The 17300-nt window shown below is 31.9% G+C and overlaps 2 protein-coding genes across 3 annotated transcripts in view; one reads left to right on the plus strand and one right to left on the minus strand.

Moving 5' to 3' along the window:
• Positions 1–16921, minus strand: part of Blimp-1 (PR domain zinc finger protein 1) — a 130807-nt gene extending 113886 nt beyond the window's left edge. The window contains exon 1 of one of the 2 annotated variants that reach the window (XM_072538166.1): positions 16468–16921. The gene's annotated coding sequence lies outside the window, so the exon portion shown is untranslated. The remainder of the gene's footprint in view (positions 1–16467) is intronic. The other variant, XM_072538164.1, reaches the window with a different exon arrangement.
• The window catches only part of EMC4 (ER membrane protein complex subunit 4), a 359992-nt gene continuing 354717 nt past the window's right edge, over positions 12026–17300 (plus strand). Inside the window, exon 1 of the mRNA XM_072538168.1 lies at positions 12026–12035. The gene's annotated coding sequence lies outside the window, so the exon portion shown is untranslated. The remainder of the gene's footprint in view (positions 12036–17300) is intronic.

The raw sequence follows: 17300 nt of genomic DNA on the forward strand, positions 1-17300 counted from the left end.
AAGATAATTATAGCCGATAGAAGATCTCGTTTTTTAATTGATCCCAATATGAATTGATTTGAAATCAAACTTTTAATTCAACGGTTTCATACACAACAGTTAATACTCATTAACAATTATTTAATGCGATAGGATGGAATTTGAGGAATATTTTTTCTCATCTAGCAGAACTTTTTTTCAAATTTACTACAATTTTACAGCTCTGGTACAATAATCCCACTCTCCAGGATGGCTAACACTGAATGGTTGTAGAGTTATTATCTAAATAAAGCAGTTTTTAACTAATTTTCTTAAGATGTATTAAAATTTCCAATCCAAATTGTAAATAGTGATGGTATCTGACCCGAAGAGAACGACATAATATATGTGTTTAGTTATATAGTAAACACATTTGCTTATTGACACTTTTTTAATTTATCTATGGTAAATTAAACTCCGCATTAATTTTCTTTGCCACTGAGGCGTATAATTTTAGCTTAAACTCTTAAGACTTGCTCATTTGCATTTTATGTTGTCTCTTTTCTTGTATAGTTTCCTTAAAACAAAATTGACCTGTCTTTCCGATTTATCAGATCATTTACGGAAATAAAAGATATGAACGGGTGGAAGTTTCCAAATTGTCACCCTTTATTATTTTTTAAAGACAATTGTGCACATTAAAAATAACATCCGTTTTCTATAATTTAATAATCACTATTTTTGTGTAATTAGGAGTATTATTAGTATTATTAGGAGTACATACTACCTAAATGAAAATGAACACACGAACCCTGTATCATTAAACAGGGGAGTCAAACAGGGAGATACTTTATCACCCAAACTGTTCACCTTAGTTTTGGAGGAAGTTTTTAAAAACCTAAAAAAACCTATACTCAGAAATCAACAAATTCAATTACATCTTAGATCTAAAGTTTTTGATGCATGCATTATTCCGATATTAACTTATGCGGCACAAACATGGACAATCACAAAAAAGGATATGAATATACTTAGAGTCACTCAACACGCGATGGAAAGAGCAATGCTAGGTATATCACTTAAGGACAAGAAAACAAACACATGGATAAGACAGGAAACCAAAGTCACCGATGTGGTGCAAAAATCATTAAAGTTGAACGCTGGGATTAAAGGGAATACGCTGGACATGTAGCTAGGAGCGATCTAAACAAATGGCACAGATCAATTTTAACCTGGAGACCATACCAACACAAAAGACCCAGAGGCAGACCTCCTATGAGATAGACAGATGATCTGAAATGGACTGCCGGGAAAAATTGGCTACAAGTAGCGTACAATAAAAAACAATGGAAAGGAAGCCTTGAAGAGGCTTATGTTCAAATGTGGACGTGAATGACTAGACGAAGAAGAAGAAGAAGAAGGAGTATGGCAATCAAAAAGTCGATGTTGTTTTATTGATTAGATACTTAAGTAACTATTGGAAACTATATTATTTCAGATTATTATGTTTCATATTTTTCAAATAAAACTTTCAAAATTTTGTCAAAGTTTTATTCACCCATTATTAAAACCTCTTTCAAAGCTCATTATTATTAAGTAACCACAACCTTCTACTACGCATCTACGCAGTAGTAAACATTGTATTCGTTGCACCTGAGAGACGCGCTTTCTCTTCCTTCTGGAATTTTCGTCCAACTTAAACGAAACGTCAGGGTTACCTTAATGACTCACGTAGATTTTGAACTAGTAGCCCAGTAATTTTCGTAATTAAACAAACTTTTTACAAACAAAAATAGTTTATTTTAGATTTGATTGAAGTAGTTATGAATAATGTCTGATTCCTGATAAGTTTACAAATAAGGTTTTTAATAAAAGTTTTTTTAATAAATAAATCAAGTTATCTATGTAAGTAAATGCCTTTTTTGCCTATTTTGCCTAATCTAGGTGTTTTTTGCACAGTTTTCCTTCTGACGTAAATTCTACCTATTTTTGCCTGTTTTAAAATTTTAATACTACTACTACTACCCATTATATTATTCATACTGTGACTAAACTTTTCTTTAATACAATTTAGGGTCAATAATAAAATATCAATGGTTTGTTTATAATAGATTTCTAGGAAAATGTACTTGATCAAGACTTGAAGCTTAACTATTGAAAAAAACCCTACCTTTTTTCCCTTGTTCAATAAATAATTATCAACATTCAGCTACTGTATAAGAGTTTAGTTTTGTTGCTTATGATGAAAAGCGAAGAACGCACATTTTAAAAAGTTTTAGACGTTTGTTTAGATAGGCGACTTTAAGTAAATGCATAAATCGGACCATATTCAGAATTTTCTGTAAAAGGAAATGGAGCATTTTGTAAACCATGCGACCAATCGGTAAGTTTTATTTTTTCTCTCACTTTCTCATCCCATAACTAAACAAAGTGGTATTCAAATTATTATTTTTGAAATTCTCAGATTTCAAGTAGTAAAAAGTACTTTATTGATCAGCGTTGTGGAACCCCACTTCATAACCGTAATTAAAAAAAAAATTAATTCCTCTAATGATTGCATCCAACATTCGTTTGTATAAAGTTATCACAACAGTTTTAAGTTCTTTTTTGAAACACATTTTAATAAATCCTTACCGGAGGAGAGTAAACTGAGAAAACAAACTATGAAAAATGCTATGTGGAATGTATTTCAAACATTAAGCGGGAGTCAGAGGACAATTTCTTTTATGTTGTCGTGGATGAAACAACAGATGTGTGCGGCAGGTTTATAGCAAATTGGATGATTGGAATTTTGAACGAATACTTTGCGAGAAAACCTTGTATATTTCAGTTTTCCATATTCCATTAAATTAAAAATACAATCGATTAAACAGTTTAGTCCTGAATTTGTACGTTTTTATTAACAAAATAATTAACAACAACACATTATTTCATCATAGCCTACGTCTATAACAAAAGGTATGACTTGCGCAACTGTTCTTTCGATATTTGACGGGTTGTTGGCACTATAATGTATTATGTTTTTATGATCATCCAAATTATATGGTTTTGTTTTGTATACGAAACTTAACCCTTTCAAGACGGCATCTATTTTTCATTGAAATTCCACACAAACGGCAGTTTTTAGCATGCCTTGTGGACGGAAGGCACATATATCGGTCAAAATAAATAATGATTTATCATCAAGTGAAAGAAATATAGGACACTCGTCTGTGTGGTAAATTAACAAATCAAGATATATCTGCCAGCTGTCTACCTGTCAGTTTTATTTATGGCCAATTAATCATACACTGTTCTGTAGATAATGGTACAGTTTGTGACAGATATATCAGTCAGTGGATGTGGAATTTTTTCTTCTGTCAGATATATTGCTTAGCCGTCCTGAAAGATATTCCCACAAACATAGTCTAACGGTGATAAATCAGTAGATTTTACTGGCTACTGAATTGTATCCCTTTTTCCTATGCACCTGTTTTGAAAAACTTCATTTAAGTGTGGTGATACATCATCCTGCTGTAACAAAATGCCATGATTATTGTTACCAACATTTATTATTGCAGAAAGTACTTGATTTTGCCACAATTCTAAATATTTGTTCCATCTACATTGATCTCTATAAAAAATTAACCAATCATTCGTATCATTCCAAAAGCTGCAGTTATAGCCAAATACATTAAGAATTAACATGAACGCAGTTTCATCGGAAAACTATCTTTTTTGTAGAATGAAGGTCCATATCTACATTTTGCGTTATGGTTTCACTAAATTTCGACCAAAATCTTCATCATATAATTCTTGAATCAACATTACGTTATAAGGATAAAATTTATTTTTCCTGGAGAATGTTACACTGATATAATATTATAATGTAGTTTTTCTCATGGATGTGTAAGAGTTTTCTACAAAAGTTTGCGTGACGTCCATTGCTTATATATCATTACCATTAAAGTTTAAGTAACATCCATTAAATTTTCATCATTGGATTACGATTTAGGTAGGTATTATTAAATAATTCAGCTATTTCATCAAAATTTGTCATATGATCGCCGTAACCTTGTATCATAAGAATCTTGATACTTTCCTCTTCGATAACCCTATTGAAATTGTAAAGATACCTAAAGGTCGAAGAAGGTATACCTAAAAGTACAGAAACACGTTTAATTATTACTAATAGCAATGATAAATAATAAACGTACTTTACAGTAAAGAAGAAATGGCAGAAAAAATGCCTACTAGTATTTTTACCACAGATATTTTCTTACAGGTTATTTTAGATACTTGGCTTTGGAACCAATAAAGTTGGGACTATCCGGTTTTAACAGTTATATTTTTATTTAAAATATAAAAAACTGGTACAGTAGGCGGTACAGTAGACTAGTGCGGAGCGTTAGTGAGAGACCTCTCAAATTTAGACTAAATATTAAATTAATAATATAAGTAAATATCATTTGATAGTAAATTTAATTATTATATAAACTAAATAAGATGTTTAACAATAGTAATTGTATTTATATGAAAATATTTTAAAACTAGAAGTGTCATAAAAATTTATACGGATAATTCAATATTTATATTAATTGGATGGCATTTATGACTTTTAAATTTTGACAATCGTTACGAATCGAGTAATTTTCTTGACAGCTTTCATTTAACTGTTCACTTCTCAGTTATTGTCTGTATTTTGTTAGTTATTGTTCATGCAGTTTTAGTGAGTAGTGAATCGATGTGAAGAACCACTATTTTCTGACGCTATCCGTGAGGTGACGATGGCGTGATGACGCCATCTTGTGGCGCTAGTTCCGTGACGCTCACCTCAGCATTTCACTATAGAGAAAAAAGTAATACAACGCCAGTATAGAAGCTTCACTTCAAAAATATAAGGTGAACTAAATGTGGAGATGAAAAAAATACATATATCCGTATTTTATTTTGAAGTAATGACTCCCTGTATATTTATAAGTTACTTATACAGATAACTTTATTTATTCAAAAAATATTAATTAAATTTTTTTGTAAAATCTATCGGGAATCTTAATAATAAGTTACTTTTTGTACACACTGTATGAAAATGTCTTAGACGTAGGAAACTAGATACTGCAAAAGAATGCAAAAGGGGTTGATCAAAAATGAGATTTAATGGTGATATAAAGCAAATTGTTGATCTAATGTAGAAAAAATAAGCAGAAGACAGGGTAAATATAATCGGCTATGAGAGGTTATACAATATGAGTAGATACATACAGTAGCGCACCTAGAATTTGCCTCTGGGGGGGTTTTGGTTGGTCACCGAAATTTTTTTTTGATGTTACCTCCATTTTGAGTCCTTAAAATGTGTCGGAATAGGGTCCTGGGGGGTTTTAAACATCAAACCCCCCTGGGTGCGCCACTGGATACATAGATGGATATTCACTACATTAAATACTTTGTTCATATTTTTGTATATTTGTTTTATTTATAATAATTAAAAAAACAATATTTATTATTCCCTGAAAAACAATATCAATAGCTCTAAAAATAAATATTGAACAAATTGCCAAAAATTATCATTTTGATATTAATTTGCAAACAATTTGAAAAGTCGACGACCTCATAAATATTTGCTTTGCAATAAACAAATCCCTATTCAAGTGAGACACGTAAACATTATATCACTTTTATTATATTATTTCATAGATTATGTCGCGTCGTGAATATCGCATATTATTAAAATTACCCAAACTGTCTGAACCTAAATTTGTTTGATTACTTATCTAGAATTCATTATAATTAATATTATTATTGTTTCGAGTTTCAAAATATAATTTGTCATGTTGCAACAATGTTTAATTATATCATTTTTAGTGTGATTTATGATAGTCCAAAAGCTTATTGGACCAGAGTTTGGTCCAGAGAGAATACGAACTATATTACAAATGCCTTTAGTGCACAATAATGCTGTAATGGATTTTCATCTTCGCTTTCGTCTTCTTATCTTTATTTCCTTTTAAAACGTTAAAATGAAGGTTTTTTCCGTCTTAGATTTTCTTTTGATTGTGCTTTTTCATTCTTAGTATGTCTTGTTGATTTGGATCTCTTTGTAATATGCAGGAAATTTCCTGCATTTCTTTGTGGATATATTATTTTCCTGAATTCATTTAGTATACTGATTCTAAGGAGAAGTATACTATCACTATCTTATCACTACACGTATACAATCACTACTTAGTAAGAGCGAAAATTTTGTTCCCACTTAAGATAATACACGGAGACCAAAACCTAGAAGACAAGCAAGACTTGCAGATAGTAGATACTCCGAAGTACAACTTCAATAGTTTTATAAATGATAGTACTAAACAGCTATACCAACGACGACTGGATGAAAAACTACGAGAAATAGAGAGACAAACATTTTCAGATATTTACGAGAATATTATTGCTAGTTTACACCAGGCCTCTAAGGAGACACTCGGGACACAGCAAAACAAAATTAGTAACAAAATATGGTGGAACGAAGAAATCGAATATATGGTAAAACAGAAAAAAGAACAGCATCTAAAATGGCTAAATACAAAAAATACTGAAGACCATCAAGCTTACAAAGAAGCCGATAGACAACTACGAAAAATGATAAAACAAGAAAAGAATAAAACATGGGATCAGAAATGTCAAGAAATCAATACATACATCGGAGGGAAGCAATGTACAGAGGTATGGAATTTTATACAATTAGTAAAAAATACAGGAAAAGACAAAGCACACATACACACCATAAAACCAAGACAATGGAAAGATCACTATGAAAGCTTGCTGACAGAGACAAGACAAGAATACCTAGCGAACTCCCCAACACAGTCAGTACATATACAAGGAGAGGAAGCGAGGGTAGACATCGAAACAGTAAGGAAGGCTGTAATGACCCTAAAGAATGGTAAATCCGCTGGACCTGAGGGAATCTATGCTAAAATGCTTAAGAATGGAACTCATAAACTATTTGAAATATTAACTTATGTGATCAATCAGTGTCTAAAAAAGTAATAGAATGGCAACCGATAGGTCGACGGAAAAGAGGAAGACCCAGATTAGAATGGCAACACGGCGTAAACAAGTCCATGAGCGAAAGAAATTTAACAACAAACGACTGCGAAGATAGGAAGAGATGGTGTTTAGGTATCGGACAACGTCGAAAGATCTTCTAAACCGATGTATATATATTCTAAGGAGAAAAACTTAATGTTCATTGAGTGCAGATCGTTAGGTTAATAACGGATTGGTATGAGTTTTTATTATCTCAGAAATATAGTTGCAAATTTGGTGAATATTTTTTGGATCTGTTTATTTGTCTGAGAATTCAATAAGACTGTGAATAAGTGAATACTTCTTATCGCTCGGTCTCGGTATCATGGTTTTGCAAAGGGTAAATCATAAACGACGTTTAACAAATGTCATTTTATTTTTTTATAACTATTTTATAAGAACTCGAGAACGAGTGGATCGGTTTGGCTAAACAACGCGCTAAATAACGTGCTATAAAAAGTATTTATTTATGTCGGCATTCCCCGGTTTTTTTTTGTACAATTTTTATTTATACAAAAAAATCATATGATTTAGTTCGCTTTGCCGATGCTTCTGAAACTACCACTGGTTTTGGCTGTACAGTCACCACTAAACATGAACTTAAAATCATGATCATTTCAATTACCCTTAACATGCAGAGTTTACACAGGTGAACTATAGTATTTTAGTAGCTTATAAATGTATCTCCTATAAAAACCGGCATATTGCCATTTGTACAGATTCCCTTTCATTTATTTATCCAATCAATATAATTCTCACTGACCACCCATTGGCTCAAAACATTCATGGCATCAAATTTTTCTGCTCACGATGTAATAGTCTCCCTCATATGGCTGCGTTCTCATACTAGAATTACCGGTAATGAAACATCAGATCATTTTGTCAACGAAGCTACCAACCATAGTACTGGAATAACCATAATCCAACTAGTTAATGGTCTTAAACTCGTTCTCAAAAAGTCCGTAGGGGATACCTGGCAAAACTTATGACAAAAGAGCAAAACAACTTTTCATGATCTCCAACCGCTTATTGATAATCTCTCCCTGGACTTCCTAACCTTAAGAGAAGCATCTATTATTGGAAGACTCCGAATTAACCACACTAAACTTACCCATGGTTTATGCTATTAGCTATGTGTCGCTTGTGATTTATTAAAACGATTTGCCATCACATTTTGTGTTCAAGTTTTAAAATCGTTACCGAAGAAAACCAAGAAGATTCAATCTTAACCTGTTTAATGAGTGTATCCCGTTCATCTACCTTAGTACTGATTTTTGTCTTGGAAAGCTTCGTTTAAAACATATCCCGTACTAAAGTTACTTTGTATTATTTTTAGTTAACAATACAACAATCGTCAAGCAATTTTTATGAGTGTAACTCAGTTACACTGACTCCAACACATTATTGAACACTACTTGTTCAATCGCTTTAAACTTATTTCTTCACTTCCATCATGTATCCAGGTCTGTAGACTAGACAAAGGGATTGTTTGATCTGGTTGACCTTTTTATGATGCGGCCTGAAAAATATTTGGTAGATACTTCATATTTGTTTTAGTCCAAAAGGCTATTTAAAAAAAGCTTACCAATCGTTTCAGAGTTATTTTTTTAACATATCAAGTTCTAAAAAGACATGTCGAGTAACAGCTATTCTGCAGTTATAGGCAATATCTTCTTTTTCACGTGTCATATCAAAATCATCAGACGTTGGCGATAACCATTGCGAAGGCTTGTCCATCTTCTGTCATATGGAATAATTGTCCTGAATTTGATATCAGTCCACTCACGAATGTTTTTTTACCAAGAAACCTGTTTTCTTCCTACACCTCTACGGCCTTAAGGATCAATTGTAGTATTCTATATCGATTTTCCCTCACTATATGTTCCAGATAAAACATTTTCCGGTGTTTGACAGTCTTAAGCAATTCTCTGCCTTTGTTGACCCTCCTTTTTGCTGTCTAAGGTATCTTTAGCATCCGTCTATGAATGCACATTTTCAATGCTTCATTTCTGTTCATGCTTGATACTTTTAGGGTCCAAACTTCAGCTCCATACAAAAATACAGACCAAATATAGCACTTAATCATTCTTTATCTTAGTTCTATAACTAATATGATTATTGCAAAGAAATGTCTTCATGTTCCTGGACCTGGTTGGTCCGTTATGACAGTTCAGAAATATGTAATTTTGTGAACTTTTTCAACTTGTACTCCATTTAATTGAAGCTCTGCATCTGGATGTGGGTTACGACTAAAAACTAAAAATTTGATTTTGTTTAAGCTTATTTTAATGCGCATTTCCTCTCCTACTTTGTAAATACGATCAAGCAGAATTTGGAGACCTACAATCTAATTATTTAAGTAGTTCCCCGTTGATTTTTATTCCATATCGCTGTCTCCCAAGTGCCTCTTTAAATAACGGGTTCGAGTAAACATTGAACAATATTGTTTCGTCGGTGTAGTTCTCTCCAAATTTTACAATAGCAGTTTGATCCCAGTACAGATGATACGAATACCTTTGCCATCTATTCCTATATTTCTTAGCACTGCATTAATTTATCTGCTGCACTTTATCGAATGCCTTTTTTAAGTCCACAAAGCATGCAAATAAATATTTTCTTTGATCACAGCAAAAAGTGCCTCCCTAGTTTCCATAACATTTCTAATTCTGTTGTGGAGTATTCTTAGGAAAATCTTCAGAGTGTAGCTTATTAGGGTAATTAATTAATATTCTGCTTTTCATCATTGTGTTTTTAGGCGTTTCGACCAAGACGGACTTCAGCCAGTCTGTGAGACAATATACTCCGTTTTTCTATTATCTCATTACCAACAATTTCTTCATGCCCTGGCTCTAATACTAAAGTTACTTTCAGTTCTCTAGTTGCTTAAGGGACTATTGGTTCTTCCAAGCTGTTAATGACGCATAAGTTGTATATTTCAGATGTCCCTCCTAGCAATTTAATCTTTATTTTCAACAACATGAAAGGTGCCGTTTTCCCTATATCTTAATTTTATTCAACGATACTTTTGTAACGAGAAATATGTAGTAATCATAAAATAAACATTATAACATTTAAATTTCCATTAATACGGTATTAAAAGGACACATCTAAAGAAATAATATGTCTTTAAGTCTATGTCATTTTATTTTATTAAAACTATTATTTCTCCAAGATTGACGGAACCAAATTTTGCTATACCTCGATCATTTTAAAAAACAATTTATTGCGGCCCTGATATTCTGAGCTCATCTAATAATACCGTCTAGATGACTTTTACATGAATATAAATCGACGTTTGTTAATTAGATGATCATAAAAACCGAAAAATAATTTAAATAGGAGATGATCGCAAGGCTGGCGAATCTCGCGGTTCACTGAACCCATACAAAAATTATCAAAGTGTAACCTTCAGTACAATGAACATAAGATACAAAATTGCGCAACGAGGAACTGGTTCCTCAAAATTTTAAGCTTGCTTTGGTTTGCAGGAGTGTTTTCCTATATATGCAAGCAAATTGTTCTACTGGTTGCGCAAGATTTCTACAGGGTGAACAGATAACAAAGGAAAAAGTTTATGATGTTCTTAATCAAACTAGTGAATACTGAAAAAATCGAATCGAATAATAATGAGAAGTGCCTGATGTAACAACCACTATAATAATGAAAGCTCCCCTCTCCCTTAAGTCTTTATCGATTCCTTCTCTCCAACTTAATCTCGGTTTACCTTGCTTTTTTTTTGTACACACTGTATGAAAATGTCTTAGACGTACGAAACTAGATACTGCAAAAGAATGCAAAAGGGGTTAATCACAAATGAGATTTAATGGTGATATAAGGCAAATTGCTAATCTAATGTAGAAAACCAAACAGAAGACAGGGTAAATATAATCAGCTATGAGAGGTTATACAATTTGAGTAGATACATAGATAGATATTCACTACATTAAATACTTTGTTCAGATTTTTGTATATTTGTTTTACTTATAATAATTAAAAAAACAATATTTATTATTCCCTGAAAAACAATATCAATAGCTCTAAAAATAAACATTAAACAAATTGCCAAAAATTATCATTTTGATATTAATTTGCAAACAATTTGAAAAGTCGACGACCTCATAAATATTTGCTTTGCAACAACTTAATCTCGGTCTACCTTGCTTTTTTCTTCCATGCCTTGTCCAGTTCAATACTTTCTTTGGTATTCTGTGTTCATCCATTCTTTGGACGTGTCTATACCATCTTAGTTGGTATTCTTTCGTTTCTAACTCTGTCTAATCTGGATTTTCCATCCGCTTATTATTTATGTTTGGTATGTTTTATTTCTTACTTTTTATTTTTTCACAACTACACAATATTTTACAATTTTAAACCTATATATTACAAATGTGCTTTTACCGACGTAGGAAAAATGATTACAAGAAAAATACCTCCTAAAATTATAAGGAATATAAAATAACTAATTAAGACTGCCCAACTAAAATAAAACCTGACGTAAGACTAAATGAAGAAATACTAATAGAAGTCACAGAGATCAGACACGGTGACATATTAAGTCCATTGTTGTTAAATTTGATAATATACAAAATAATAGAGCAAGCAAAAATGTTAAATGGATACAAAATATTAAATTAAATAAATAACTAAAAAATAATTAAACAATAATATTATGCTGTGCAGACGATGCTGTACTAATAGCCAATAATAAAGACAACCTACAGTGGCTGTTATAAACATTTAATTAGATTGTTAAAGAATATAACAAGATAATTTCAAGAATTAAAACTGAATGTTTAACTGTATCCAAGGAACCAATACGATGCCAACTAGAGATCGACGTTAAACTCAGAAACCAGATTTTATTCTAATATTTAGGAGTAAATATTACCGGTCACCTAAACATACCGGAAAACACGCTCAAATAAGGAAAGCAGTAACAGTAACTGGTATGCGATATTCAGGACATCGTACGATGGGGAGATAATGAAGAATGAACTGGAACTAGCATATAACGAGAATAGTGGATGATGAAATAGTCAAGATTTTAAGACCCAAAACGCCAGCAGAAAAGGAAAGAAAGAGCAAATAATATTAAACATAACCCCGTAAACACGTCATTGACTTGAAAGAAGAAAAAGAAGTGTAAAACAAGTTTGTGTAATTTTAAAACTCCAATACAATATAGCGTTTCTACCAAAACCCTTGGTACTGTATGTTTATTAAGGGGTTTCTTGATGTCTTGGTAGCTAACAATATAAAGGAAGACAACTTTGGAAGAAACATTGGTGTGCCCTAAAAACGAATACAAAGGATATCATAAGATCCTTTGTAATTCTAATGAAAGTCGCTACCGATCATCTACTTCATGCATGCAAGATAGAGCATAGCGACAAGCAGTAATCTGCAGGACACACTAAAATTAGAGCTTTCCACGTGTCTTAACAAGTTTTCAACCAATATGTTCTGCCTGTCCTCATACATGGTGTAGAAGCACTAAGCCTGACAAAAAGAACAGTCAATATAAACCACATAGTATGCAATAAAACAATTAAATATTTAGCCTATCTCTAAGAGATCGGATTTCAAACAAAGAAAATAATCTCGGACGATAATAGGAGAACTAGGAAAGTTATTGAGTGGAAATAGTGAAAAGATGCCTTTAGAAACAAGGGATGCCCTCCAACAAGATGGATCGATGATTTGCAAATTATACACAAAGTGCACAATATAGAGGGTTTTAAAAGCATTTAAGGGAAGCGCTGGGCTAGCAGTGGACACATTTGTAAGTACAACCCGATTATCTGAGATATAATTGTAACAGATACATTCAGTAGCAGTGGTTGGTAAGCAAATTGTTCAATTGTTATTCAAGACAAAATATAATCTAGAGCTTGAGCATTTCCTTGAAAATATCTATTTAACACGTTAAGCGCCACCATGTTAAAAATAAACGCAGTTCTGGGGGCCACTGTGTAAAATTCATAAATATGTATTAAAAATGCCCCACTTAACTGTGTCTTTTATAATGTATATGTTATAATGTTATTTTCTCATAAAAACATTGTTGTATCGCTGTATAGTTGTATAATTGACGCTGTTGGCCACTTGTATCGATTTGGATTCAGCATCATAAACTATAAAAAGGAGACCTTACGTTCAAACAGAAAAAATAATCCTCCTGAAGTTGTGAAAGCAAAGTTAGAGGAGTATCAGTCTACAAGTTTACAAAGCAACACAGGTTGTACTGTTTTAAAATGGAAGGACAAAAAAGATGTCTTGGTGATTTCAACAAAACACAGCAATGCAATGGCTCCTGTAAGAAGACGTGGCGAGGAAATAGAAAAACCGATAATAATTTTATAGTACAATAAATGTAAAGCCTTTATCGTTCTTTCTGAAGGCATATTTTACTAGTTCACGAAAAGGGATCAAATGGTATCGAAAATTATCAGTAGAATTACTAACAGGAACTACGCTAATAAATGCGTATTGTGTACATCAGATGGTAACAAAGAACAAAATGTCCATCACCAAATTCAAAGAACAAGTCAGCTTTTGGACGAAAATTTTACAAGACCTTCTCCGCCTAATAACATCAACGAAAATCATATTTTAGTGGATAATAATAAAAAAAGAAGATGTATGGCTTGCACGATTGGAAATATCCCCAAGCCAAATCTTCGCAAACTCGCCACAAATGTAGTGCTTGTAAAAAATTTTATTGTCTCAAATGTTTTTTTATTTCTCATAAATCCGAACTATTAATGTTAAATAACATTCATTAAAAGAGTTTTTATTAATAGCTACTAAAAAGAAATGTGTTTTTTTTATTTAAATTAGTTATATTTTATTTTTAACAAAATGTGTTTAATTATCAACTTGTAAACAAAAATCGTTAACCAAAAACAAATTTTAGACCAACCGGTTATAAGTCCCTCATTAAATTAAATACAAACCCTGCATTCTTTTGAATTCAGCTAGCCTAAAATGAACGTATTCCTTTGTATCCGTTTGGATACAGGTAGCCAAAAATGATCAAAGTCATTTGTATCTAATAGGATACAAATGGCGCTTAAGGTGTTAATAAACGCAAGATTTTGTCAAAATAAGTAGCCAACTTCATATTGTAATCGTTTAAAAATTTCTTCACTGCAAGAACTGTAAATACCCGTAGCTGTTAAATATATTACAAAAATATCATACAACTTTTGTAGCTGTTGTTATACATGCCTCGCAGTACACGCATATGTTTATTGTATTACTAATAGGTGCAGTTTGTTAAACACCTTGTACCTTAGCAGTTGGCATAACGATCATTGTTGAACCTTGAAAAAACTTGCTGGAATTCTACGCAGTCATCGAGAAATGCGAAATCAAGGAGGTTATTCAACTTTATATCAATGTAAACACTGCGTATTATTTTACAAACAATTACCTTTTGTAGTCCCAAATGAATATTTTGATTGGGGAGATAAATAAAAATGGTATTGTGTCATTATATTAAAAACTAAAATGTGAGGAGCATGTGAACAATATTTCCAAACTGAAAATGATATGAATAATATTGTAATACTAAGAGTTTTGTGATCCACTAAGCTATTGTAGGGCTTATAACTAATGTTTTATTTGCATATAATGTTCCCATTCACAAAGTTAAAAGACAAAGCCAGGATAGGTCTCCAAAGGTGCCATAAGAACTAAAGACAGTCTCTCTGCCCCACCGCATACACTCTCACATACTAAATCTTCAATACTAAAAGTTTCTGAAACATTGATTGAATAATCTAGTTTTATTAACTATTAAATAAATAACTTTTGATAGTGTTTAGCAGAAAGTTTTGTCACTTGCTATTATACACTCAAGCTATCTATAAGTAAAGTCGGAACAATAAAAATAAATTCGTTTATAATTGACAAATGAGTTAAAATAAAAGATACCAAACCTATTGTATTTACATAATTGATTGAAGTTTTAATACAATTGACGAATATATCTAGGCCATGTAATAAATATTTGAAAAATAACAGCAGAAATATATGATACAACCATACTAACAGAAAAGGACTTAGATAGTTAAAACTTATATATGCAATGAAGAAATAGACCGAAAGGAAAAAAAGAAGGTTACAATCAAATATTAATGTTATTTATTTATTATAAATACGTATTAATAACGAGATATTCATATTTTTGTGTTCATGTGTTCCGGTATGCGTTTGTAAAAAATCTACCTGTATGTCCTACGTAAACTTATAGACAATTTAATTGAATTTATAAACTTCCTTCGTGAACTTGCTATACCTATATAATGAATACGGATGACATATCTTTAGACATAGTTTGAAGTGATCAGAAATTCTGCAAACTCGCTAAAAAACAGAAATAAATCAAGGAACATGTATCTACTCAATTTATTTTGAAAAGAAATTTTTAATTATTTTAGACAACAATATGCTGAAAATACTGAAAACAATTGGACTGAATGATAAATACTTAAGAATAACTACCAATCTATAATTCCCAGAAATGCAGGAAAAGCAGATGACCAGGAACTATTGGACGAAAACACATAAAAAGGAATGGGACAAGGTTACATACTCTCACATACACTTCAATCTACATTCGGAAGAAAGTTGCAGTTAAATATGCTGATGATACCTTAATACCAGCAAACTGCAATTAGAACTTCCAAAATCTAATAAATAGAATAAGCCAGACCTGCGATCAGTATGAGGCGAATCTTAATGTTAAGATACAAGATTATGATATTAGAGTCGGAGATCCAGTACTGGACAAACTGGAGAAACTCAAGTCTATAACGAAACTCTACAATAACATAAATGATCGGTTGAGTCCAGAGATAACCTGGGTAGATAGAACCAGAGTCCTTAAACAGATAAACCGAACATCACAACTGGCTAATATAACAAAAAGGGACTACATTATGAGACATCAGGAAAATATCAACTTTTGCAACTGATCATTCAGGGAAAATTGATCGATAACGATCATGGCAGAAGCAAAATCATTTTAACATTACCTGACGACAACGAATCATAGACACTCCAAGAAAATAAATGAGGGAAGATTATAGTATATAAAATGAAATTAAGCAAGTCCAATCTAGAAAACACAGACGGAAAATAGGGATAGACACTCATGGGAGAGGCCTATGAATAGATCAAATAGTCCTTAGTCTACCTTTTATGAAGTGACCATGATCTTCAATTTTATACTATGAAAGGTATCATTTGCCAAATATAATCTCGCTAAATTCTTATATACATAGTAGTATATTCTTCTAAATCAAATTCAAGTCAATATGTATTTGTAATAATTCTAGGCAGCTAGTTTTTGAAAAATTTGTACTATTTTGTCTTTGAATTATAAAGGCAATTTTATTGTATCTCAAAAATTAAATTTTCAATAATATACAAATCAAAGATTCTTCTTACCTTCCTCGCAGTCCTTCGCCGACAAATAAGGTATCCAAGGTATCCAAAAAATTTTGGCGGTTGTTCACTCAATGTAATCCAAAAAAAAAACAAAAATAGTCACCCACACCAGTATATCACCACAACCAAAACAAACAAAAAATAATCCTATGGCTAAGAAAACTGTCCAGTCCAGAATCAAAAACGTCCGTCACGAAAAAGTCAGTCTTAACTCACGGAAGCAATCAGTCTTTATCATACGGAAGAAAACAACAGTCACGTGGTGCGATACCACAACAGCATTTCTTCTACAGTGTCTGTCGATGTCTTTAACAACGATGTCTTTCCGAAACTAACCGTGGTAAGTTGTAAACTTGACCGTGCGGTTCAAGGTAGCTCCGCCGCTCAGCGGTGATTACTCGAACCTCCGATCTAACGGAACCCACAGGTGAACAACCTCCAAAACTTGGTACCAGTGGTTCGACGCAGACGTTGCCGCTTCTTTAAAAAATAATCAGTACTACCGTGATATAAGACATCATTTATTGGTAATCTTAATATTAATTTGTATTATTTTATATTTAGATAACAAAATATGTGTAATGTATAGTTTGATTTTTTTAAATTTATTTGATAGTACTAAACATAAAAACTAAATGAAATATATTTATTCAAATATTATATTTTTGTTTACCTATTCTAGTTTATTGCAAAAACGTTGATAAAATATACCGCTCGAAAAAAATTGAATGTTGTAATGCAAACATTGATGCGTTTATAAGTAAAAAGAGGATTTTAATCTACAGTATATCGACACAATGAATCAGAATATAATAAATATTTTTTGAACTATG

This window comes from Diabrotica undecimpunctata, chromosome 7 (genome assembly GCF_040954645.1).
Source record: "Diabrotica undecimpunctata isolate CICGRU chromosome 7, icDiaUnde3, whole genome shotgun sequence".
NCBI classification, from domain to species: Eukaryota; Metazoa; Arthropoda; class Insecta; order Coleoptera; family Chrysomelidae; genus Diabrotica; species Diabrotica undecimpunctata.